At 36.9% G+C, this 24,081-nt stretch overlaps 9 non-coding genes across 9 annotated transcripts; all 9 read left to right on the forward strand.

Moving 5' to 3' along the window:
* The first annotated feature begins 2,940 nt into the window (after positions 1–2,940).
* Positions 2,941–3,023, forward strand: TRNAL-CAG (transfer RNA leucine (anticodon CAG)). Its single transcript has one exon. It is a non-coding gene; the product is annotated as a tRNA-Leu (tRNA).
* A 3,577-nt stretch (positions 3,024–6,600) lies between these two features.
* On the forward strand, positions 6,601–6,683 carry TRNAL-CAG (transfer RNA leucine (anticodon CAG)). Its single transcript has one exon. It is a non-coding gene; the product is annotated as a tRNA-Leu (tRNA).
* A 1,282-nt stretch (positions 6,684–7,965) lies between these two features.
* Positions 7,966–8,048, forward strand: TRNAL-CAG (transfer RNA leucine (anticodon CAG)). The gene has a single exon. It is a non-coding gene; the product is annotated as a tRNA-Leu (tRNA).
* A 548-nt stretch (positions 8,049–8,596) lies between these two features.
* TRNAL-CAG (transfer RNA leucine (anticodon CAG)) lies at positions 8,597–8,679 on the forward strand. Its single transcript has one exon. It is a non-coding gene; the product is annotated as a tRNA-Leu (tRNA).
* Positions 8,680–9,964: 1,285 nt separating this feature from the next.
* On the forward strand, positions 9,965–10,047 carry TRNAL-CAG (transfer RNA leucine (anticodon CAG)). Its single transcript has one exon. It is a non-coding gene; the product is annotated as a tRNA-Leu (tRNA).
* Positions 10,048–10,595: 548 nt separating this feature from the next.
* Positions 10,596–10,678, forward strand: TRNAL-CAG (transfer RNA leucine (anticodon CAG)). The gene has a single exon. It is a non-coding gene; the product is annotated as a tRNA-Leu (tRNA).
* Positions 10,679–11,961: 1,283 nt separating this feature from the next.
* TRNAL-CAG (transfer RNA leucine (anticodon CAG)) lies at positions 11,962–12,044 on the forward strand. The gene has a single exon. It is a non-coding gene; the product is annotated as a tRNA-Leu (tRNA).
* Positions 12,045–12,592: 548 nt separating this feature from the next.
* On the forward strand, positions 12,593–12,675 carry TRNAL-CAG (transfer RNA leucine (anticodon CAG)). The gene has a single exon. It is a non-coding gene; the product is annotated as a tRNA-Leu (tRNA).
* A 2,038-nt stretch (positions 12,676–14,713) lies between these two features.
* TRNAL-CAG (transfer RNA leucine (anticodon CAG)) lies at positions 14,714–14,796 on the forward strand. Its single transcript has one exon. It is a non-coding gene; the product is annotated as a tRNA-Leu (tRNA).
* The last annotated feature ends 9,285 nt before the right edge of the window (positions 14,797–24,081 follow it).

The following is a 24,081-nucleotide window of genomic DNA, read 5'->3' on the forward strand; positions in this document are numbered from 1 at the left end:
CAAATCATACTTCTGACAATGTTATTCATTTTCTTCTTTGCTCTACAGTTTCTATTTCTTGTTGCTTGTGAAAAGATTGACTTTAGAATTAGACAAACACTCACTGCAAATCTCTTTCAATTTGCACCATGAAAAAAATGCATCAATTATTTCATTATTTGCCATGTTGCAATAAAAGATCAGATTGTAATCTCCCTGGATAAAAGAGCTTGAAACCTACCATATATGTGTATATCATATTATTTTTATTATTTGATCCACAATTCTTTATTTACAGAGGTAGCAAAATAAAATATCTCACAAATTCAGAATGAGGGCTCCATATCTTTGACTTAAGAAAACTGCTCTTCTCAGCCAATGGTCACGAACAGAAACCCCAAAAGGGTCCACTACAATGGCATCCAATCAAACCCATGAGATAAATTAAGTAGCCAGTTTGTGCAAGGTTCACAAATTTCATTTCATTGCTGAGTTAAAATCCATTACAGAACAAACTCTAGACACTTGGATTCCAAACCTGAACAGGGAAAACAAAACTTACTTTTATTGTAAAGCCAACTAGAAACCTCTTTAAAATAATAGAGAGGCAATTCATTTCTAGTTTTTAAATTAACAGTTTTAACAGCAACATTGTCATTGTGCCTATAGCTAGGTTATTTCATAATATACATCTTTTCAAAAAGTTGCAGTTTCATGTGCCAGGATGGCTGAGCAGCCTAAGGCACTGCGTTCAGGTCTCAAACTCCTCTGGAGGTGTGGGTTCAAATCCTGCTTCTGACAATGTTATTCATTTACTTCTTTGTTCTACAGTTTCTATTTCTTGTTGCTTGTGAAAAGATTGACTTTAGAATTAGACACTCACCGCAATTCTCTTTCAATTTGAACCATGAAAAAAATGCATCAATTATTTCATTATTTCCCATGTTGCAATAAAAGATCAGATTGTAATCTCCCTGGATAAAAGAGCTTGAAACCTACCATATATGTTAATATCATATTATTTTTATTATTTGATCCACAATTCTTTATTTACAGAGGTAGCAAAATAAAATATCTCACAAATTCAGAATGAGGGCTCCATATCTTTGGCTTAAGAAAATTGCTCTTCTCAGCCAATGGTCATGAACAGAAACCCCAGAAGGGTCCACTACAATGGCATCCTATCAAACCCATGAGCTAAATTAAGTAGCCAGTTTGTGCAAGATTCACAAATTTCATTTCATTGCTGAGTTAAAATCCATTAGAGAACAAACTCTAGACACTTGGGTTCCAAACCTGAACATGGAAAACATAACTTACTTTTATTGTAAAGCCAACTAGAAACCTCTTTATAATAATGGAAAATCAATTCATATCTAGTTTTTAAATTAACAGTTTTAACAGCAACATTGTCATTGTAACTATAGGTAGGTTATTTCTTAATATACATCTTTTCAAACAGCAGTGTTTGATGTGTCAGGATGGCTGAGCGGTCTAAGGTGCTGCATTCAGGTCGCAGTCTCTTTTGGAGGCGTGGGTTCAAATCATACTTCTGACAATGTTATTCATTTTCTTCTTTGCTCTACAGTTTCTATTTCTTGTTGCTTGTGAAAAGATTGACTTTAGAATTAGACAAACACTCACTGCAAATCTCTTTCAATTTGCACCATGAAAAAAATGCATCAATTATTTCATTATTTGCCATGTTGCAATAAAAGATCAGATTGTAATCTCCCTAGATAAAAGAGCTTGAAACCTACCATATATGTGTTTATCATATTTTTATTATTTGATCCACAATTCTTTATTTGCAGAGGTAGCAAAATAAAATATCTCACAAATTCAGAATGAGGGCTCCATATCTTTGGCTTAAGAAAACTGCTCTTCTCAGCCAATGGTCATGAACAGAAACCCCAAAAGGGTCCACTACAATGGCATCCAATCAAACCCATGAGATAAATTAAGTAGCCAGTTTGTGCAAGGTTCACAAATTTCATTTCATTGCTGAGTTAAAATCCATTACAGAACAAACTCTATACACTTGGATTCCAAACCTGAACATGGAAAACAAAACTTACTTTTATTGTAAAGCCAACTAGAAACCTCATTAAAATAATAGAGAGGCAATTCATTTCTAGTTTTTAAATTAACAGTTTTAACAGCTACATTGTCATTGTGCCTATAGCTAGGTTATTTCATAATATACATCTTTTCAAAAAGTTGCAGTTTCATGTGCCAGGATGGCTGAGCTGCCTAAGGCGCTGCGTTCAGGTCTCAAACTCCTCTGGAGGTGTGGGTTCAAATCCTGCTTCTGACAATGTTGTTCATTTACTTCTTTGTTCTACAGTTTCTATTTCTTGTTGCTTGTGAAAAGATTGACTTTAGAATTAGACACTCACTGCAATTCTCTTTCAATTTGAACCATGAAAAAAATGCATCAATTATTTCATTATTTCCCATGTTGCAATAAAAGATCAGATTGTAATCTCCCTGGATAAAAGAGCTTGAAAACCTACCATATATGTGTATATCATATTATTTTTATTATTTGATACACAATTCTTTATTCACAGAGGTAGCAAAATAAAATATCTCACAAATTCAGAATGAGGGCTCCATATCTTTGGCTTAAGAAAACTGCTCTCCTCAGCCAATGGTCATGAACAGAAACCCCAGAAGGGTCCACTACAATGGCATCCAATCAAACCCATGAGCTAAATTAAGTAGCCAGTTTGTGCAAGATTCACAAATTTCATTTCATTGCTGAGTTAAAATCCATTAGAGAATATATATATATATATATATATATATATATATATATATATATATATATATATATATATATATGTATATATATATATATATATATATATATATATATATATATATATATATATATATATATATATATATATATATATATATATATATACATCTTTTCAATAAGCATTGGTTTCATGTGTCAGGATGGCTGAGCGGTCTAAGGCGCTGCGTTCAGGTCGCAGTCTCCTCTGGAGGTGTGGGTTCACATCCCACTTCCGACAATGTTATTAATTTTCTTCTTTGTTCTACAGTTTCTATTTCTGAGTTAAAATCCATTAGAGAACAAACTCTAGACACTTGGATTCCAAACCTGAACATGGAAAATAAAATCACTTTTATTGTAAAGCCAACTAGAAACCTCTTTAAAATAATGGAAAGGCAATTCATATCTAGTTTTTATATTAACAGTTTTAACAGCAACATTGTCATTGTAACTATAGATAGGTTATTTCATAATATACATCTTTTCAAAAAGGAGTAATTACATTTGTCAGGATGGCCGAGCGGTGTAAGGCACTATGATCAGGTTTCATTTAATTGCTGAGTTAAAATCCATTACAGAACAAACTCTAGACACTTGGATTCCAAACCTGAACATGGAAAACAAAACTTACTTTTATTGTAAAGCCAACTAGAAACCTCTTTAAAATAATAGAGAGGCAATTCATTTCTAGTTTTTAAATTAACAGTTTTAACAGCAACATTGTCATTGTGCCTATATCTAGGTTATTTCATAATATACATCTTTTCAAAAAGTTGCAGTTTCATGTGCCAGGATGGCTGAGCAGCCTAAGGCACTGCGTTCAGGTCTCAAACTCCTCTGGAGGTGTGGGTTAAAATCCTGCTTCTGACAATGTTATTCATTTACTTCTTTGTTCTACAGTTTCTATTTCTTGTTGCTTGTGAAAAGATTGACTTTAGAATTAGACACTCACCGCAATTCTCTTTCAATTTGAACCATGAAAAAAATGCATCAATTATTTCATTATTTCCCATGTTGCAATAAAAGATAAGATTGTAATCTCCCTGGATAAAAGAGCTTGAAACCTACCATATATGTTAATATCATATTATTTTTATTATTTGATCCACAATTCTTTATTTACAGAGGTAGCAAAATAAAATATCTCACAAATTCAGAATGAGGGCTCCATATCTTTGGCTTAAGAAAATTGCTCTTCTCAGCCAATGGTCATGAACAGAAACCCCAGAAGGGTCCACTACAATGGCATCCTATCAAACCCATGAGCTAAATTAAGTAGCCAGTTTGTGCAAGATTCACAAATTTCATTTCATTGCTGAGTTAAAATCCATTAGAGAACAAACTCTAGACACTTGGGTTCCAAACCTGAACATGGAAAACATAACTTACTTTTATTGTAAAGCCAACTAGAAACCTCTTTATAATAATGGAAAATCAATTCATATCTAGTTTTTAAATTAACAGTTTTAACAGCAACATTGTCATTGTAACTATAGATAGGTTATTTCTTAATATACATCTTTTCAAACAGCAGTGTTTGATGTGTCAGGATGGCTGAGCGGTCTAAGGCGCTGCATTCAGGTCGCAGTCTCTTCTGGAGGCGTGGGTTCAAATCATACTTCAGACAATGTTATTCATTTTCTTCTTTGCTCTACAGTTTCTATTTCTTGTTGCTTGTGAAAAGATTGACTTTAGAATTAGATACTCACTGCAAATCTCTTTCAATTTGCACCATGAAAAAAATGCATCAATTATTTCATTATTTGCCATGTTGCAATAAAAGATCAGATTGTAATCTCCCTGGATAAAAGAGCTTGAAACCTACCATATATGTGTTTATCATATTTTTATTATTTGATCCACAATTCTTTATTTGCAGAGGTAGCAAAATAAAATATCTCACAAATTCAGAATGAGGGCTCCATATCTTTGGCTTAAGAAAACTGCTCTTCTCAGCCAATGGTCATGAACAGAAACCCCAAAAGGGTCCATTACAATGGCATCCAATCAAACCCATGAGCTAAATTAAGTAGCCAGTTTGTGCAAGATTCACAAATTTCATTTCATTGCTGAGTTAAAATCCATTAGACAACAAACTCTAGACACTTGGGTTCCAAACCTGAACATGGAAAACAAAACTTACTTTTATTGTAAAGCTAACTAGAAACCTATTTAAAATAATGGAAAGGCAATTCATATCTAGTTTTTAAATTAACAGTTTTAATAGTAACATTGTCATTGTACCTATAGCTAGGTTATTTCATAATATACATCTTTTCAGAAAGCAGCGGTTTTATGTGCCAGGTTGGCTGAGCGGCCTAAGGCGCTGTTTTCAGGTCTCAAACTCCTCTGGAGATGTGGGTTCAAATCCTGCTTCTGACAATGTTATTCATTTACTTCTTTGTTCTACAGTTTCTATTTCTTGTTGCTTGTGAAAAGATTGACTTTAGAATTAGATACTCACTGCAATTCTCTTTCAATTTGAACCATGAAAAAAATGCATCAATTATTTCATTATTTCCCATGTTGCAGTAAAAGATCAGATTGTAATCTCCCTGGATAAAAGAGCTTGAAACCTACCATATATGTGTTTATCATATTTTTATTATTTGATCCACAATTCTTTATTTGCAGAGGTAGCAAAATAAAATATCTCACAAATTCAGAATGAGGGCTCCATATCTTTGGCTTAAGAAAACTGCTCTTCTCAGCCAATGGTCATGAACAGAAACCCCAAAAGGGTCCATTACAATGGCATCCAATCAAACCCATGAGCTAAATTAAGTAGCCAGTTTGTGCAAGATTCACAAATTTCATTTCATTGCTGAGTTAAAATCCATTAGAGAACAAACTCTAGACACTTGGATTCCAAACCTGAACATGGAAAACAAAACTTACTTTTATTGTAAAGCCAACTAGAAACCTCTTTATAATAATGGAAAATCAATTCATATCTAGTTTTTAAATTAACAGTTTTAACAGCAACATTGTCATTGTAACTATAGATAGGTTATTTCTTAATATACATCTTTTCAAACAGCAGTGTTTGATGTGTCAGGATGGCTGAGCGGTCTAAGGCGCTGTATTCAGGTCGCAATCTCCTCTGGAGGCGTGGGTTCACATCCCACTTCTGACAATGTTATTCATTTTCTTCTTTGTTCTACAGTTTCTATTTCTTGTTGCTTGTGAAAAGATTGTCTTTAGAATTAGACAAACACTCACTGCAAATCTTTTTCAATTTGCACCATGAAAAAAATGCATCAATTATTTCATTATTTGCCATGTTGCAATAAAAGATCAGATTGTAATTTCCCTGGATAAAAAAGCTTGAAACCTACCATATATGTGTATATCATATTATTTTTATTATTTTATCCACAACTCTTTATTTGCAGAGGTAGCAAAATAAAATATCTCACAAATTCAGAATGAGGGCTCCATATCTTTGGCTTAAGAAAACTGCTCTTCTCAGCCAATGATCATGAACAGAAACCCCACTGGGGTCCACTACAATGGCATCCAATCAAACCCATGAGCTAAATTAAGTAGCCAGTTTGTGCAAGATTCACAAATTACATTTCATTGCTGAGTTAAAATCCATTAGAGAACAAACTCTAGACACTTGGATTCCAAACCTGAACATGGAAAACAAAACTTACTTTTATTGTAAAGCCAACTAGAAACCTCTTTAAGATAATGGAAAAGCAAATCATATCTAGTTTTTAAATTAACAGTTTTAACAGCAACATTGTCATTGTACCTATAGTTAGGTTATTTCATAATATACATCTTTTTAAAAAACTGTGGTTTCATGTGTCAGGATGGTCGAGTGGTCTAAGGTGCTGCGTTCAGGTTGCAGTCTCCTCTGGAGGTGTGGGTTCAAATCCTGCTTCTGACAATGTTATTCATTTACTTCTTTGTTCTACAGTTTCTATTTCTTGTTGCTTGTGAAAAGATTGACTTTAGAATTAGACACTCACCGCAATTCTCTTTCAATTTGCACCATGAAAAAAATGCATCAATTATTTCATTATTTCCCATGTTGCAATAAAAGATCAGATTGTAATCTCCCTGGATAAAAGAGCTTGAAACCTACCATATATGTTAATATCATATTATTTTTATTATTTGATCCACAATTCTTTATTTACAGAGGTAGCAAAATAAAATATCTCACAAATTCAGAATGAGGGCTCCATATCTTTGGCTTAAGAAAACTGCTCTTCTCAGCCAATGGTCATGAACAGAAACCCCAAAAGGGTCCACTACAATGGCATCCAATCAAACCCATGAGATAAATTAAGTAGCCAGTTTGTGCAAGGTTCACAAATTTCATTTCATTGCTGAGTTAAAATCCATTACAGAACAAACTCTAGACACTTGGATTCCAAACCTGAACATGGAAAACAAAACTTACTTTTATTGTAAAGCCAACTAGAAACCTCTTTAAAATAATAGAGAGGCAATTCATTTCTAGTTTTTAAATTAACAGTTTTAACAGCAACATTGTCATTGTGCCTATAGCTAGGTTATTTCATAATATACATCTTTTCAAAAAGTTGCAGTTTCATGTGCCAGGATGGCTGAGCAGCCTAAGGCGCTGCGTTCAGGTCTCAAACTCCTCTGGAGGTGTGGGTTCAAATCCTGCTTCTGACAATATTGTTCATTTACTTCTTTGTTCTACAGTTTCTATTTCTTGTTGCTTGTGAAAAGATTGACTTTAGAATTAGACACTCACTGCAATTCTCTTTCAATTTGAACCATGAAAAAAATGCATCAATTATTTCATTATTTCCCATGTTGCAATAAAAGATCAGATTGTAATCTCCCTGGATAAAAGAGCTTGAAAACCTACCATATATGTGTATATCATATTATTTTTATTATTTGATACACAATTCTTTATTCACAGAGGTAGCAAAATAAAATATCTCACAAATTCAGAATGAGGGCTCCATATCTTTGGCTTAAGAAAACTGCTCTCCTCAGCCAATGGTCATGAACAGAAACCCTAGAAGGGTCCACTACAATGGCATCCAATCAAACCCATGAGCTAAATTAAGTAGCCAGTTTGTGCAAGATTCACAAATTTCATTTCATTGCTGAGTTAAAATCCATTAGAGAATATATATATATATATATATATATATACATCTTTTCAATAAGCATTGGTTTCATGTGTCAGGATGGCTGAGCGGTCTAAGGCGCTGCGTTCAGGTCGCAGTCTCCTCTGGAGGTGTGGGTTCACATCCCACTTCCGACAATGTTATTAATTTTCTTCTTTGTTCTACAGTTTCTATTTCTGAGTTAAAATCCATTAGAGAACAAACTCTAGACACTTGGATTCCAAACCTGAACATGGAAAATAAAATCACTTTTATTGTAAAGCCAACTAGAAACCTCTTTAAAATAATGGAAAGGCAATTCATATCTAGTTTTTATATTAACAGTTTTAACAGCAACATTGTCATTGTAACTATAGATAGGTTATTTCATAATATACATCTTTTCAAAAAGGAGTAATTACATTTGTCAGGATGGCCGAGCGGTGTAAGGCACTATGTTCAGGTTTCATTTCATTGCTGAGTTAAAATCCATTAGAGAACAAACTCTAGACACTTGGGTTCCAAACCTGAACATGGAAAACATAACTTACTTTTATTGTACAGCCAACTAGAAACCTCTTTATAATAATGGAAAATCAATTCATATCTAGTTTTTAAATTAACAGTTTTAACAGCAACATTGTCATTGTAACTATAGATAGGTTATATCATAATATACATCTTTTCAAACGGCAGTGTTTGATGTGTCAGGATGGCTGAGCGGTCTAAAGCGCTGCGTTCAGGTCGCAGTCTCTTTTGGAGGCGTGGGTTCAAATCATACTTCTGACAATGTTATTCATTTTCTTCTTTGCTCTACAGTTTCTATTTCTTGTTGCTTGTGAAAAGATTGACTTTAGAATTAGACAAACACTCACTGCAAATCTCTTTCAGTTTGCACCATGAAAAAAATTCATCAATTATTTCATTATTTGCCATGTTGCAATAAAAGATCAGATTGTAATCTCCCTGGATAAAAGAGCTTGAAACCTACCATATATGTGTTTATCATATTTTTATTATTTGATCCACAATTCTTTATTTGCAGAGGTAGCAAAATAAAATATCTCACAAATTCAGAATGAGGGCTCCATATCTTTGGCTTAAGAAAACTGCTCTTCTCAGCCAATGGTCATGAACAGAAACCCCAAAAGGGTCCACTACAATGGCATCCAATCAAACCCATGAGATAAATTAAGTAGCCAGTTTGTGCAAGGTTCACAAATTTCATTTCATTGCTGAGTTAAAATCCATTACAGAACAAACTCTAGACACTTGGATTCCAAACCTGAACATGGAAAACAAAACTTACTTTTATTGTAAAGCCAACTAGAAACCTCTTTAAAATAATAGAGAGGCAATTCATTTCTAGTTTTTAAATTAACAGTTTTAACAGCAACATTGTCATTGTGCCTATAGCTAGGTTATTTCATAATATACATCTTTTCAAAAAGTTGCAGTTTCATGTGCCAGGATGGCTGAGCAGCCTAAGGCGCTGCGTTCAGGTCTCAAACTCCTCTGGAGGTGTGGGTTCAAATCCTGCTTCTGACAATGTTGTTCATTTACTTCTTTGTTCTACAGTTTCTATTTCTTGTTGCTTGTGAAAAGATTGACTTTAGAATTAGACACTCACTGCAATTCTCTTTCAATTTGAACCATGAAAAAAATGCATCAATTATTTCATTATTTCCCATGTTGCAATAAAAGATCAGATTGTAATCTCCCTGGATAAAAGAGCTTGAAAACCTACCATATATGTGTATATCATATTATTTTTATTATTTGATACACAATTCTTTATTCACAGAGGTAGCAAAATAAAATATCTCACAAATTCAGAATGAGGGCTCCATATCTTTGGCTTAAGAAAACTGCTCTCCTCAGCCAATGGTCATGAACAGAAACCCTAGAAGGGTCCACTACAATGGCATCCAATCAAACCCATGAGCTAAATTAAGTAGCCAGTTTGTGCAAGATTCACAAATTTCATTTCATTGCTGAGTTAAAATCCATTAGAGAATATATATATATATATATATATATATATACATCTTTTCAATAAGCATTGGTTTCATGTGTCAGGATGGCTGAGCGGTCTAAGGCGCTGCGTTCAGGTCGCAGTCTCCTCTGGAGGTGTGGGTTCACATCCCACTTCCGACAATGTTATTAATTTTCTTCTTTGTTCTACAGTTTCTATTTCTGAGTTAAAATCCATTAGAGAACAAACTCTAGACACTTGGATTCCAAACCTGAACATGGAAAATAAAATCACTTTTATTGTAAAGCCAACTAGAAACCTCTTTAAAATAATGGAAAGGCAATTCATATCTAGTTTTTATATTAACAGTTTTAACAGCAACATTGTCATTGTAACTATAGATAGGTTATTTCATAATATACATCTTTTCAAAAAGGAGTAATTACATTTGTCAGGATGGCCGAGCGGTGTAAGGCACTATGTTCAGGTTTCATTTCATTGCTGAGTTAAAATCCATTAGAGAACAAACTCTAGACACTTGGGTTCCAAACCTGAACATGGAAAACATAACTTACTTTTATTGTACAGCCAACTAGAAACCTCTTTATAATAATGGAAAATCAATTCATATCTAGTTTTTAAATTAACAGTTTTAACAGCAACATTGTCATTGTAACTATAGATAGGTTATATCATAATATACATCTTTTCAAACGGCAGTGTTTGATGTGTCAGGATGGCTGAGCGGTCTAAAGCGCTGCGTTCAGGTCGCAGTCTCTTTTGGAGGCGTGGGTTCAAATCATACTTCTGACAATGTTATTCATTTTCTTCTTTGCTCTACAGTTTCTATTTCTTGTTGCTTGTGAAAAGATTGACTTTAGAATTAGACAAACACTCACTGCAAATCTCTTTCAGTTTGCACCATGAAAAAAATTCATCAATTATTTCATTATTTGCCATGTTGCAATAAAAGATCAGATTGTAATCTCCCTGGATAAAAGAGCTTGAAACCTACCATATATGTGTTTATCATATTTTTATTATTTGATCCACAAATCTTTATTTGCAGAGGTAGCAAAATAAAATATCTCACAAATTCAGAATGAGGGCTCCATATCTTTGGCTTAAGAAAACTGCTCTTCTCAGCCAATGGTCATGAACAGAAACCCCAAAAGGGTCCACTACAATGGCATCCAATCAAACCCATGAGATAAATTAAGTAGCCAGTTTGTGCAAGGTTCACAAATTTCATTTCATTGCTGAGTTAAAATCCATTACAGAACAAACTCTAGACACTTGGATTCCAAACCTGAACATGGAAAACAAAACTTACTTTTATTGTAAAGCCAACTAGAAACCTCTTTAAAATAATAGAGAGGCAATTCATTTCTAGTTTTTAAATTAACAGTTTTAACAGCAACATTGTCATTGTGCCTATAGCTAGGTTATTTCATAATATACATCTTTTCAAAAAGTTGCAGTTTCATGTGCCAGGATGGCTGAGCAGCCTAAGGCGCTGCGTTCAGGTCTCAAACTCCTCTGGAGGTGTGGGTTCAAATCCTGCTTCTGACAATGTTGTTCATTTACTTCTTTGTTCTACAGTTTCTATTTCTTGTTGCTTGTGAAAAGATTGACTTTAGAATTAGACACTCACTGCAATTCTCTTTCAATTTGAACCATGAAAAAAATGCATCAATTATTTCATTATTTCCCATGTTGCAATAAAAGATCAGATTGTAATCTCCCTGGATAAAAGAGCTTGAAAACCTACCATATATGTGTATATCATATTATTTTTATTATTTGATACACAATTCTTTATTCACAGAGGTAGCAAAATAAAATATCTCACAAATTCAGAATGAGGGCTCCATATCTTTGGCTTAAGAAAACTGCTCTCCTCAGCCAATGGTCATGAACAGAAACCCTAGAAGGGTCCACTACAATGGCATCCAATCAAACCCATGAGCTAAATTAAGTAGCCAGTTTGTGCAAGATTCACAAATTTCATTTCATTGCTGAGTTAAAATCCATTAGAGAATATATATATATATATATATATATATACATCTTTTCAATAAGCATTGGTTTCATGTGTCAGGATGGCTGAGCGGTCTAAGGCGCTGCGTTCAGGTCGCAGTCTCCTCTGGAGGTGTGGGTTCACATCCCACTTCCGACAATGTTATTAATTTTCTTCTTTGTTCTACAGTTTCTATTTCTGAGTTAAAATCCATTAGAGAACAAACTCTAGACACTTGGATTCCAAACCTGAACATGGAAAATAAAATCACTTTTATTGTAAAGCCAACTAGAAACCTCTTTAAAATAATGGAAAGGCAATTCATATCTAGTTTTTATATTAACAGTTTTAACAGCAACATTGTCATTGTAACTATAGATAGGTTATTTCATAATATACATCTTTTCAAAAAGGAGTAATTACATTTGTCAGGATGGCCGAGCGGTGTAAGGCACTATGTTCAAGTTTCATTTCATTGCTGAGTTAAAATCCATTAGAGAACAAACTCTAGACACTTGGGTTCCAAACCTGAACATGGAAAACATAACTTACTTTTATTGTACAGCCAACTAGAAACCTCTTTATAATAATGGAAAATCAATTCATATCTAGTTTTTAAATTAACAGTTTTAACAGCAACATTGTCATTGTAACTATAGATAGGTTATATCATAATATACATCTTTTCAAACGGCAGTGTTTGATGTGTCAGGATGGCTGAGCGGTCTAAAGCGCTGCGTTCAGGTCGCAGTCTCTTTTGGAGGCGTGGGTTCAAATCATACTTCTGACAATGTTATTCATTTTCTTCTTTGCTCTACAGTTTCTATTTCTTGTTGCTTGTGAAAAGATTGACTTTAGAATTAGACAAACACTCACTGCAAATCTCTTTCAGTTTGCACCATGAAAAAAATTCATCAATTATTTCATTATTTGCCATGTTGCAATAAAAGATCAGATTGTAATCTCCCTGGATAAAAGAGCTTGAAACCTACCATATATGTGTTTATCATATTTTTATTATTTGATCCACAATTCTTTATTTGCAGAGGTAGCAAAATAAAATATCTCACAAATTCAGAATGAGGGCTCCATATCTTTGGCTTAAGAAAACTGCTCTTCTCAGCCAATGGTCATGAACAGAAACCCCAAAAGGGTCCACTACAATGGCATCCAATCAAACCCATGAGATAAATTAAGTAGCCAGTTTGTGCAAGGTTCACAAATTTCATTTCATTGCTGAGTTAAAATCCATTACAGAACAAACTCTAGACACTTGGATTCCAAACCTGAACATGGAAAACAAAACTTACTTTTATTGTAAAGCCAACTAGAAACCTCTTTAAAATAATAGAGAGGCAATTCATTTCTAGTTTTTAAATTAACAGTTTTAACAGCAACATTGTCATTGTGCCTATAGCTAGGTTATTTCATAATATACATCTTTTCAAAAAGTTGCAGTTTCATGTGCCAGGATGGCTGAGCAGCCTAAGGCACTGCGTTCAGGTCTCAAACTCCTCTGGAGGTGTGGGTTCAAATCCTGCTTCTGACAATGTTGTTCATTTACTTCTTTGTTCTACAGTTTCTATTTCTTGTTGCTTGTGAAAAGATTGACTTTAGGATTAGACACTCACCGCAATTCTCTTTCAATTTGAACCATGAAAAAAATGCATCAATTATTTCATTATTTCCCATGTTGCAATAAAAGATCAGATTGTAATCTCCCTGGATAAAAGATCTTGAAACCTACCATATATGTTAATATCATATTATTTTTATTATTTGATCCACAATTCTTTATTTACAGAGGTAGCAAAATAAAATATCTCACAAATTCAGAATGAGGGCTCCATATCTTTGGCTTAAGAAAATTGCTCTTCTCAGCCAATGGTCATGAACAGAAACCCCAGAAGGGTCCACTACAATGGCATCCTATCAAACCCATGAGCTAAATTAAGTAGCCAGTTTGTGCAAGATTCACAAATTTCATTTCATTGCTGAGTTAAAATCCATTAGAGAACAAACTCTAGACACTTGGGTTCCAAACCTGAACATGGAAAACATAACTTACTTTTATTGTAAAGCCAACTAGAAACCTCTTTAAAATAATAGAGAGGCAATTCATTTCTAGTTTTTAAATTAACAGTTTTAACAGCAACATTGTCATTGTAACTATAGATAGGTTATTTCTTAATATACATCTTTTCAAACAGCAGTGTTTGATGTGTCAGGATGGCTGAGCGGTCTAAGGCGCTGCATTCAGGTCGCAGTCTCTTTTGGAGGCGTGGGTTCAAATCATACTTCTGACAATGTTATTAATTTTCTTCTTTGCTCTACAGTTTCTATTTCTTGTTGCTTGTGAAAAGATTGACTTTAGAATTAGACAAACACTCACTGCAAATCTCTTTCAATTTGCACCATGAAAAAAATGCATCAATTATTTCATAATTTGCCATGTTGCAATAAAAGATCAGATTGTAATCTCCCTGGATAAAAGAGCTTGAAAACCTACCATATATGTGTATATCATATTATTTTTATTATTTGATACACAATTCTTTATTCACAGAGGTAGCAAAATAAAATATCTCACAAATTCAGAATGAGGGCTCCATATCTTTGGCTTAAGAAAACTGCTCTCCTCAGCCAATGGTCATGAACAGAAACCCCAGAAGGGTCCACTACAATGGCATCCAATCAAACCCATGAGCTAAATTAAGTAGCCAGTTTGTGCAAGATTCACAAATTTCATTTCATTGCTGAGTTAAAATCCATTAGAGAATATATATATATATATATATACATCTTTTCAATAAGCATTGGTTTCATGTGTCAGGATGGCTGAGCGGTCTAAGGCGCTGCGTTCAGGTCGCAGTCTCCTCTGGAGGTGTGGGTTCACATCCCACTTCCGACAATGTTATTAATTTTCTTCTTTGTTCTACAGTTTCTATTTCTGAGTTAAAATCCATTAGAGAACAAACTCTAGACACTTGGATTCCAAACCTGAACATGGAAAATAAAATCACTTTTATTGTAAAGCCAACTAGAAACCTCTTTAAAATAATGGAAAGGCAATTCATATCTAGTTTTTATATTAACAGTTTTAACAGCAACATTGTCATTGTAACTATAGATAGGTTATTTCATAATATACATCTTTTCAAAAAGGAGTAATTACATTTGTCAGGATGGCCGAGCGGTGTAAGGCACTATGTTCAGGTTGCAGTCTGCTGTGGAGGTGTGAATTCAAATCCCACTTCTGACAATGTTATTAATTTTCTTCTTTATTCAACAGTTTCTATTTCTTGTTGCTTGTGAAAAGTATTACTTTTTAGAATTAGACAAGCACTCACTGCAAAACTGTTTCAATTTGCATAATGACAAAAATACATTAATCAATTCATTATTTCCCCATTTTGCAATAAAAGAGCAAATTGTATTCTCCCTGGATAAAAGATCTTGAATCCTACCACATATGTGTATATCATATCATTTTTTTCTTTATAGATTCTTTATTTTCAATTTTTTAGTTAAAAGAAAAAACAGACACAAATAGTTTGGACATTTCAAATACAGGGCATTCAACCATGTGACCATTTGTCTCATATATAACAAATAATTAACAATTAGGTTTCCGTGTAATATACGGAAACAATAAAATAAAATAAAATAACGCTAATACTAAATCAATTAGTAAGAGGTGGGAGGGAAGCATGGGTAAAACAAGGGTTGGGGTACAGGTAAGTCAGTTTATAATCTGGAGTATTTGAGTGTGTGTGGTACTCAGGGGGGTTGTCATGAAGTGTGGTTCATTGGGGTCAGTGCAGTATATTCTCATGTGGTCTTAAATTCAAGCCACGGAAACCAGGTTGAAGTATATGTGGGATGTTTTTCTAGAGCAGTGTAGTAGATGTCCTCCATATGCATGTAAAAGTCCACTCTTTGACACCATTCCCAAATCGTAGGTGCTGTTGTTGAATGCCAGTGGACTGGGATCACTGCTCTCACTGCGTTACTTAAGTGTTTAATGAAAGAATGTTTATATCTGGACATAGGAATATCGGTGTGTGACAGAAGTCAGGACCCTTTGGTACTTCATATCCCACCACTCTGGATGCCAGTTTTATAAGTGCCAGAACGGGGTTATGAGGGAGCAGTCCCACCAGATATGTATTACTGTGCACCTGTCTCCCCCACATCTCCAACACAGAGGCGATACAGATGGATAACATTTATGGAGTAAAGTGGGGCACCTATACCATCTCGTTAATAGCTTGTACTGAGATTCACTGACCTCTAGGCTAGTGGCACACTACGCCATTATAGTACATTGTTTCTTCCATTCTATATGTAACCCTCTATGAATAAGGTCAGAATCCCAAGCTGTGCAGAAAGAGATGGTATCAGAAAATGTACCATCTAGAAAAATCTGGTAGACTTTAGAGATTATGTGTGTATGAGCCGAAGTCTGTATGCATAGTTTCTCAAAAGGGGTAAGTTCCCTGTTGGGAGTCAGGTCCTTTCCTGTGATTGGACAAAATGGTGGAGTTGTAAATTGAACCAAAAGTCCTTGGGGGGCACATTTTCTAAACCGCACAAATCTGAAAAAGATCTGATTGTGCCTCGACTATACATCTGATGTGCCCGTTCTAGTCCAAGACTTTTCCATCTGGCAGCTATCTCCCTCGACAGTCCTGAAGTAAATGTGAGGTTACCTAGGATGGGCATGAGGGGGACATACTGGTTGAGAGGGCATATTTAGTCCTAATCAGTTTCCAGATATCTAGGGTATGGCCTACTGTGGGATGCACAATTTTCTCAATTTTGGGGAACCATGGAATGTATCTGAGGTTCTTTTGTGTTGAACAAGATTCGAGCATTACCCATTGTTTCCTATTTGATTCCAGGCATGTCCAGTCTAGAATTCTGTAAAGTATGGAGGCCTGGTAGTAAGCTGATATCAAGGGTAGTTGTGTTTGAATCTGGGTCTCCTTCCCCCCAGACAAAGTGACTGATTGTCTTATGAGTTTCTAGTAGGAAACAATAGGGAAGTTTAAGGGGAATTGTCTGGAAGATATACAGGAGTCTGGGTAATACATTCATTTTAATTACATTCATACGGCCGAGCCATGAAAATCTCTGCGTGAGCCACTGTGTCATCTCGTATTTAATCTTTCACAATAAGGGTTTATGGTTGATGGTAGTTATTCACTAAAGGGAAGAGGGAATTAGTATTCCTAAATATTTAACATGTGATGGGTGCCACTCAAAGGGGAAGGAAGCTTTTAGTGCCAATGTGATTCCTGTCGAGAGGGATATGTTTAGGGCTGTGGATTTGGTAAAATTAATTTTGAAAATGGAAAAGCTTACTAAATTGGTCGAATTCTTTCATAAGATTTGGGAGGGAGGTGGTCGGGTTTGTCAGGATTGCGAGTAGGTCAAACAGGGCTAAGTGTTGGTCAACATGTCCGACCTGTATGCCCAAAATAGTTGTAATCTGTCTGATCGACTGTGCTAGAGCCTCCATTCCCAAACAAATAGCAGGGGCGAGAGCGGACATCCCTGCCTGGTTCCATTGGATATTGTTATAGGATCAGATAGGGTCCCATTAACCCTGACTTGTGCTGTTGGAGCCCGATAGAGTGCAAGCACATTTTGAAGGAATGTGTCACCGAGACCCAGCTTCCTCAATATTGCCTCCATAAAGGCCCAGTCTACGGGGTCAAATGCTTTCTTGACATCAGTAGAGAGAAGCATCATTGGGGAATTATTAGCTTGAGCATGTGCTATTAAGTCAAATACCCTGATGGTGTTGTCTCTTGCTTCTCTACCCAGTACAAAGCCGACCTGGTCAGGGTGAATAATCTCTGGCAGGAGTGGGCCCAGACGGTTGGCCAGAAGTTTGGCGTAGAGCTTAGCATCAACATTTAATAATGAGGTGGGTCTGTAGCTAGACGGGAGTGAGGGGTACTTACCTTCCTTTGGTATCACCATGTGGGCACTGAGAGATTGGCTAGAGAAAGGATTCTCCACTGAGACTGCATTGCAGGCTCGCAAAAGGAGTGGTACCAGTTTCTCTTTAAATGCCTTATAACAAGTTATTGGAAAACCATCTGGTCCCGCGCTCCTACCAGAGGGGGAGGTCCCCATGGCCGTAATCAGATCTGATTCTGTAAAATTGGCTTCTAGTGCCCGGGTCACCTCTAAGGGAAGATTAGGAAAAGAATGCAGGAATTTCTCTAGTTCCAGTTTATATACTGCTAGTTCTGCAGGTGAACATTGTTTCATAAGGTTATATAAGTCTGTATAATATTCATGAAATATGGCAGCTATGTCTTTGATTCTAGCATGGATGCTTTCACTAGAGTCCTTCAACTTTGTTACAAATGTAAGGGACCTCTGTGCTCTGAATACCCGAGCAAGTAACTTCCCTGGCTTATTCCCCCATCAATAATATTTGTGGTGGCACCATCGGAATGCTCGTCGGGTACTATCATCAAGTAATTTATTTAATGAAGCACGCGCCTTTTGAAGTTCCACTAGTGTATCGTGTGTGAGAGAAGCTTTATGTGTCTGTTCCAATGTCTGTATTTTGGACAGCAGAGCTAATCCGCACTCGTTTTTTTTCTTTTTAATATATGCACACACCTGAATGCATTTACCCCTTAAAACACACTTATGGGCCTCCCAGATGGTTCCCGGTGAACAGTCATCAGTAGTGTTCAGTGAAATATACTCATCTATAGCTGTTTCTAGTTGGTTGCGGCTGTCGGGGTCCTGGAGTAGCTGCTCATTAAACCGCCACTGCCATTGTGTCGGTGGAGAACTTCGTAAAGATAGTGTAAGTGAAATAGGGGAATGTTCTGACCCCACAATTTGGCCATGGTAGTGTCCAACAACATATCCAAGTGTCTATGGCTCATGCAGAGATAGTCAATACGAGAATATGAGTTGTGGGGGTTCAAGTAGAAGGTTATGTCTATGTCGGCTGGGTGAAGGAGACGCCACGAATCCACTAATTGAAAATCATGTAAGATCGTCCGAAAATGTCTAGCCTGTTTCTGCGAGGTCCTAGAAGTACCAGTTGAAGAATCAATCGCTGGCTCTAGTGTCCAATTAAAATACCCCCCCCACTATCAAGACACCCTCTATACAAACCTCAATGTATTCTAGACTCTGTCTGAAAAACTGTATCTGGTTTTGATTAGGGAAGTAAATATTAACAAATGTAAATACCTGTTGGTCTATGGTGGCTTTAATCATCAACCCTCTACCATCTATCACTTTTTCCATCATGTGACTAATCCTAACATGTTTAGCAAATAAGATAGCTGTCCCTTTCGATTTTGCACCTGAATAGTCATTAAAAAACCTACGGGGAAATGACGGGAGCGGAGACTTGGTGATGCCCCATTCTTAAAATGTGTTTCTTGTAGAAACACCACTTCTGCTCTCTCTGTGTGTAATGTGTGCTATAAGCGCAATCTCTTCTCTGGGATGTTTAATCCCATAATATTATCAGACCAGATTTTTAACTTCGCCATTGTTGTATAATGTGAGTGACACCACTATATGGATATATCTCCTGTCCCAAGGTGGGCCCAAAACTAATATTGTTGACAGTACCTGAATGGAAAAGGTAGGGGTGTGAAGGACGAGGAAACACAGAAGGGAAGCAAAAACAAGCAAACATAGGTCTGGACATCTGTAAGCATACAATGTAAACAGAGTAATCAGATATTCCGACCTGTTACAGTCAGCAAGCAAGTAGCAGTATAGCAAAAATATCACCATGGGCATCTAAATATGCCATGGGCATCTAAAAATGGCCCACAGTCACAAAAATGTACAGCAGAGTCGGGGCAAGAGGGGAGTAGTGAGTGTAACACTCCTACGTAACATTCTGAAAAACTTGGAAAAATAAAAAAAGACTATATTCGAACAGCCATCTCAACAGGCAATAAAAAGGAATGATGGCAGTGGGGGTTAATGCAACCCAACCAGTGCTCAAAATAATCACCTATAATAATAGAACTGGTTTACAATAGCCTTCAATACGGCCTCCAGATTCAGACGTGGTAATCAATAGAGATGAGCGGGTTCGGTTTCTCTGAATCCGAACCCGCCAGAACTTCATGTTTTTTTTCACGGGTCCGAGCGACTCGGATCTTCCCGCCTTGCTCGGTTAACCCGAGCGCGCCCGAACGTCATCATGACGCTGTCGGATTCTCGCGAGGCTTGGATTCTATCGCGAGACTCGGATTCTATATAAGGAGCCGCGCGTCGCCGCCATTTTCACACGTGCATTGAGATTGATAGGGAGAGGACGTGGCTGGCGTCCTCTCCGTTTAGAATAGATTAGAGAGACACTTGATTTACTAATTTTGGGGAGCATTAGGAGTACTCAGTAGTGTACAGTGCAGAGTTTTGCTGATAGTGACCAGTGACCACCAGTTTTATTTATAATCCGTTCTCTGCCTGAAAAAAGCGATACACAGCACACAGTGACTCAGTCACATACCATATCTGTGTGCACTGCTCAGGCTCAGGCCAGTGTGCTGCATCATCTATTATCTATATATAATATTATATATATCTGTCTGACTGCTCAGCTCACACAGCTTATAATTGTGGGGGAGACTGGGGAGCACTACTGCAGTGCCAGTTATAGGTTATAGCAGGAGCCAGGAGTACATAATATATTATATAGTGAGTGACCACCAGACACACAGTGCAGTTTATATAATATATCCGTTCTCTGCCTGAAAAAAGCGATACACACAGTGACTCAGTCAGTCACATACCATATCTGTGTGCACTGCTCAGGCTCAGGCCAGTGTGCTGCATCATCTATATATATTATATATCTGTCTGACTGCTCAGCTCACACAGCTTATAATTGTGGGGGAGACTGGGGAGCACTACTGCAGTGCCAGTTATAGGTTATAGCAGGAGCCAGGAGTACATAATATTATATTAAAATTAAACAGTGCACACTTTTGCTGCAGGAGTGCCACTGCCAGTGTGACTAGTGACCAGTGACCTGACCACCAGTATATATAATATTAGTAGTATACTATCTCTTTATCAACCAGTCTATATTAGCAGCAGACACAGTACAGTGCGGTAGTTCACGGCTGTGGCTACCTCTGTGTCGGCACTCGGCAGCCCGTCCATAATTGTATATACCACCTAACCGTGGTTTTTTTTTCTTTCTTTATACATACATACTAGTTACGAGTATACTATCTCTTTATCAACCAGTCTATATATTAGCAGCAGACACAGTACAGTGCGGTAGTTCACGGCTGTGGCTACCTCTGTGTCGGCACTCGGCAGCCCGTCCATAATTGTATATACCACCTAACAGTGGTTTTTTTTTTTTTCTTTATACATACATACTAGTTACGAGTATACTATCTCTTTATCAACCAGTCTATATATTAGCAGCAGACACAGTACAGTGCGGTAGTTCACGGCTGTGGCTACCTCTGTGTCGGCACTCGGCAGCCCATCCATAATTGTATATACCACCTAACCGTGGTTTTTTTTTCTTTCTTTATACATACATACTAGTTACGAGTATACTATCTCTTTATCAACCAGTCTATATATTGACAATGCTAAATTCCTTGTCGTATAAACAACCCTTATGAAGCTAAGAACACTGTACGCTGTTAATTTAAGAAATACCGTAATGATACGCTATTTGCGTAACGATCGCTCAGCCGTAGGCGAGACGCTCAAGCGTCACGTTCGCTCACGGCCCAGTGATCACAGGACACGTTATTGGTTATGTCTAGGGAAATGATTCGCTATGGCGTAGCTTACGCTCGAGACCACGAGGAGGTCACCAGCGATGCCGACGCTCACAACACTATACCTTTATGTAAAACCTTATATCAATGAAATGCGCTATATACCTTAATGTGAATACAGGGTGTAAATGCAACTTTGTGTAACCTGACTACCTACAAAGCTGTTTGAGCGTCACCGACGCTCAAGTGAACACTTAACACTATAGTAAATACACAAATACTGGTTTTAGGGTTCCAAAGCCTATTATCTGTATTATATCTAGTATACTTGTAAAAGAGTAACACAGTACAAATGATACACTACAATATAACAAAGACTTCCTAACCAAACACCTAACTAAGGGATAAACTACAATACTATCCTGGCCTAACACAATACAATACAATACTATAAAGTTTAGTCTAGGGGAGTTACGAGAGAGAAGAGAAAATAGAGAGAGAGAAATAGACACAGAGGGAGAGAGAGGAATTGGCTCACAGAAAGACAATGATTACGGAGAGAAAACTTACGCACAAAGGGTATGATCGCCTGCGCCTCGATATCCAGCTCCCGATTATCAGCAGATAACCGTTGATGAGAGAGTGAGAGCTGGATGTGGTCGGCCTGCCTATTTATGCCCCACACACAATGCAATCTAATGGTCCCTACAGTCTCACTGTCCATTGGACGCAGGAATTCGGCTTCGCATTATAACAAAGGTCATAGGTTGATTCATACAGGTAAACTGTCTTGTATCAGTGGCCTAAGTTATGTAACACAATGGGTGATGACCAGCACATTCCTGTCTTCTGGAGACCTTTTGTTTGGCGAATACAAAACAGAATCCTGTCTGGGTTCTGCTCTATATTCATGATGTCCACTTTCAATTGAGACAATGACGTCTCAGCCCTTATTTTCCTGTATACAAATCCAGCCCCATTTGTAAACACAGGTGTTGGTCTTCTCCATTGAGTCTCAAAGCTCAATGTAATTAAAGGCTATTGCACTCCGTCTGCGGGAAAGATACTGATTTGGAGTACAATTGATCTTCAATTACTATTCTTGTGATTACCTTATGCATGTGTAGATATGAGGCCCTCTTAACATGCAAACTATTGTTTGGGGGATCTCTGAGGTCAAAGAGCCATTTGAGACCCACTGATGCATGACTAAGTAAGAACAAATGATAATAGAAAATAGACATAACTTGTTATGTCCATAACTATTCGCACGAGCGATTAATCCGCTCCAAACCAACACCGGAATATTGCTGATTAAATACTCTTCCGATGGGTACCAAACACTGCTGTATGATTCCTGTTAGACCCTTCGTACGATGTAAAGAGGGATTCCTCGGCTCAGGGACGTTCTATTTTAACCAAACTTACAGAAACTATTGAGGGGAACATGATCTATAAACGACATTAATTGTGAACTTTTGTAACTAATGAGTCGCACGCTACGATCACGTAAACTCTACCGTAAATGCGCATACTGCGCGTGCGAGTGCACGCTATTGCGGGTATGCGCTTCCACGGGAGAGCGTACGCATGCGCAGCACGGACCAGTGTGCGGTGCAAATATGGCAGTGTGCATTAAGACATTTTTCTGACTTTGACAGTCCACCCTTTGGCAGTCAATAATAACTGCCACAAAATATTTAAGGAGAAAAATGTAAGTCAGGGGTTAATTGATTTCCATGGTGGGGAAAGGAAGAAGAATGGAGTAGGTGTGAAGAGGGTATGACCTAGTGAGAAAGCAGAAGCATGTGTGTATGAGTCCATGTTTGGAGGGTCATGTATCATCGTGCCGTACGTGTGGTAGATCAAGCTTCGAGGTATTGCGAAGTATACATTTGAATTCCTTCTTATCCCGTACTAAGGGTCTGTGGATGGGCTGTCAAACTCTACCGAGCTCATTTCGGCTTTCAGTTGTAACAAAATGGGGATGCACATTTTAGTTGATGATACATGAATGGGGGAGGTATGTGGTTGCTGATATCTGTGCCTGTATTCCCTATCGACTATGTGTGTCATTACCTGAGGGTTGTAGAGATGAAGATAAAGAACACTTATGGAAAATGCAATGATATTCTATGTCAGGGAAATGTACATCTGTCGATTGAGGTCTTGATTGGTGTCGGTTGATTGGAGTCTTCTTCTTTGTGCTTTTGCTCATAAATCGTGAGTAAAGCAAACAACGTCCATGGATTTACAAAAAATGTTGGGCTAGCGTGATTTTAAGGTTCCTAGGGAAACTGGGGTACCCATGGCATTGTCCATCAAAATCTTGTATATCAGGTCGTCTGCTCTTCTTCTTTCCATCTTTCCGTTGTCGGCCCCTTGGCTCATCAAATCCTTCGTCTACGTGGGTCTTTGTACCTCGGAGGAAAACATAGAAA

The sequence above is a fragment of the Pseudophryne corroboree genome, chromosome 1 (assembly GCF_028390025.1).
Source record: "Pseudophryne corroboree isolate aPseCor3 chromosome 1, aPseCor3.hap2, whole genome shotgun sequence".
Lineage (NCBI taxonomy): Eukaryota > Metazoa > Chordata > Amphibia > Anura > Myobatrachidae > Pseudophryne > Pseudophryne corroboree.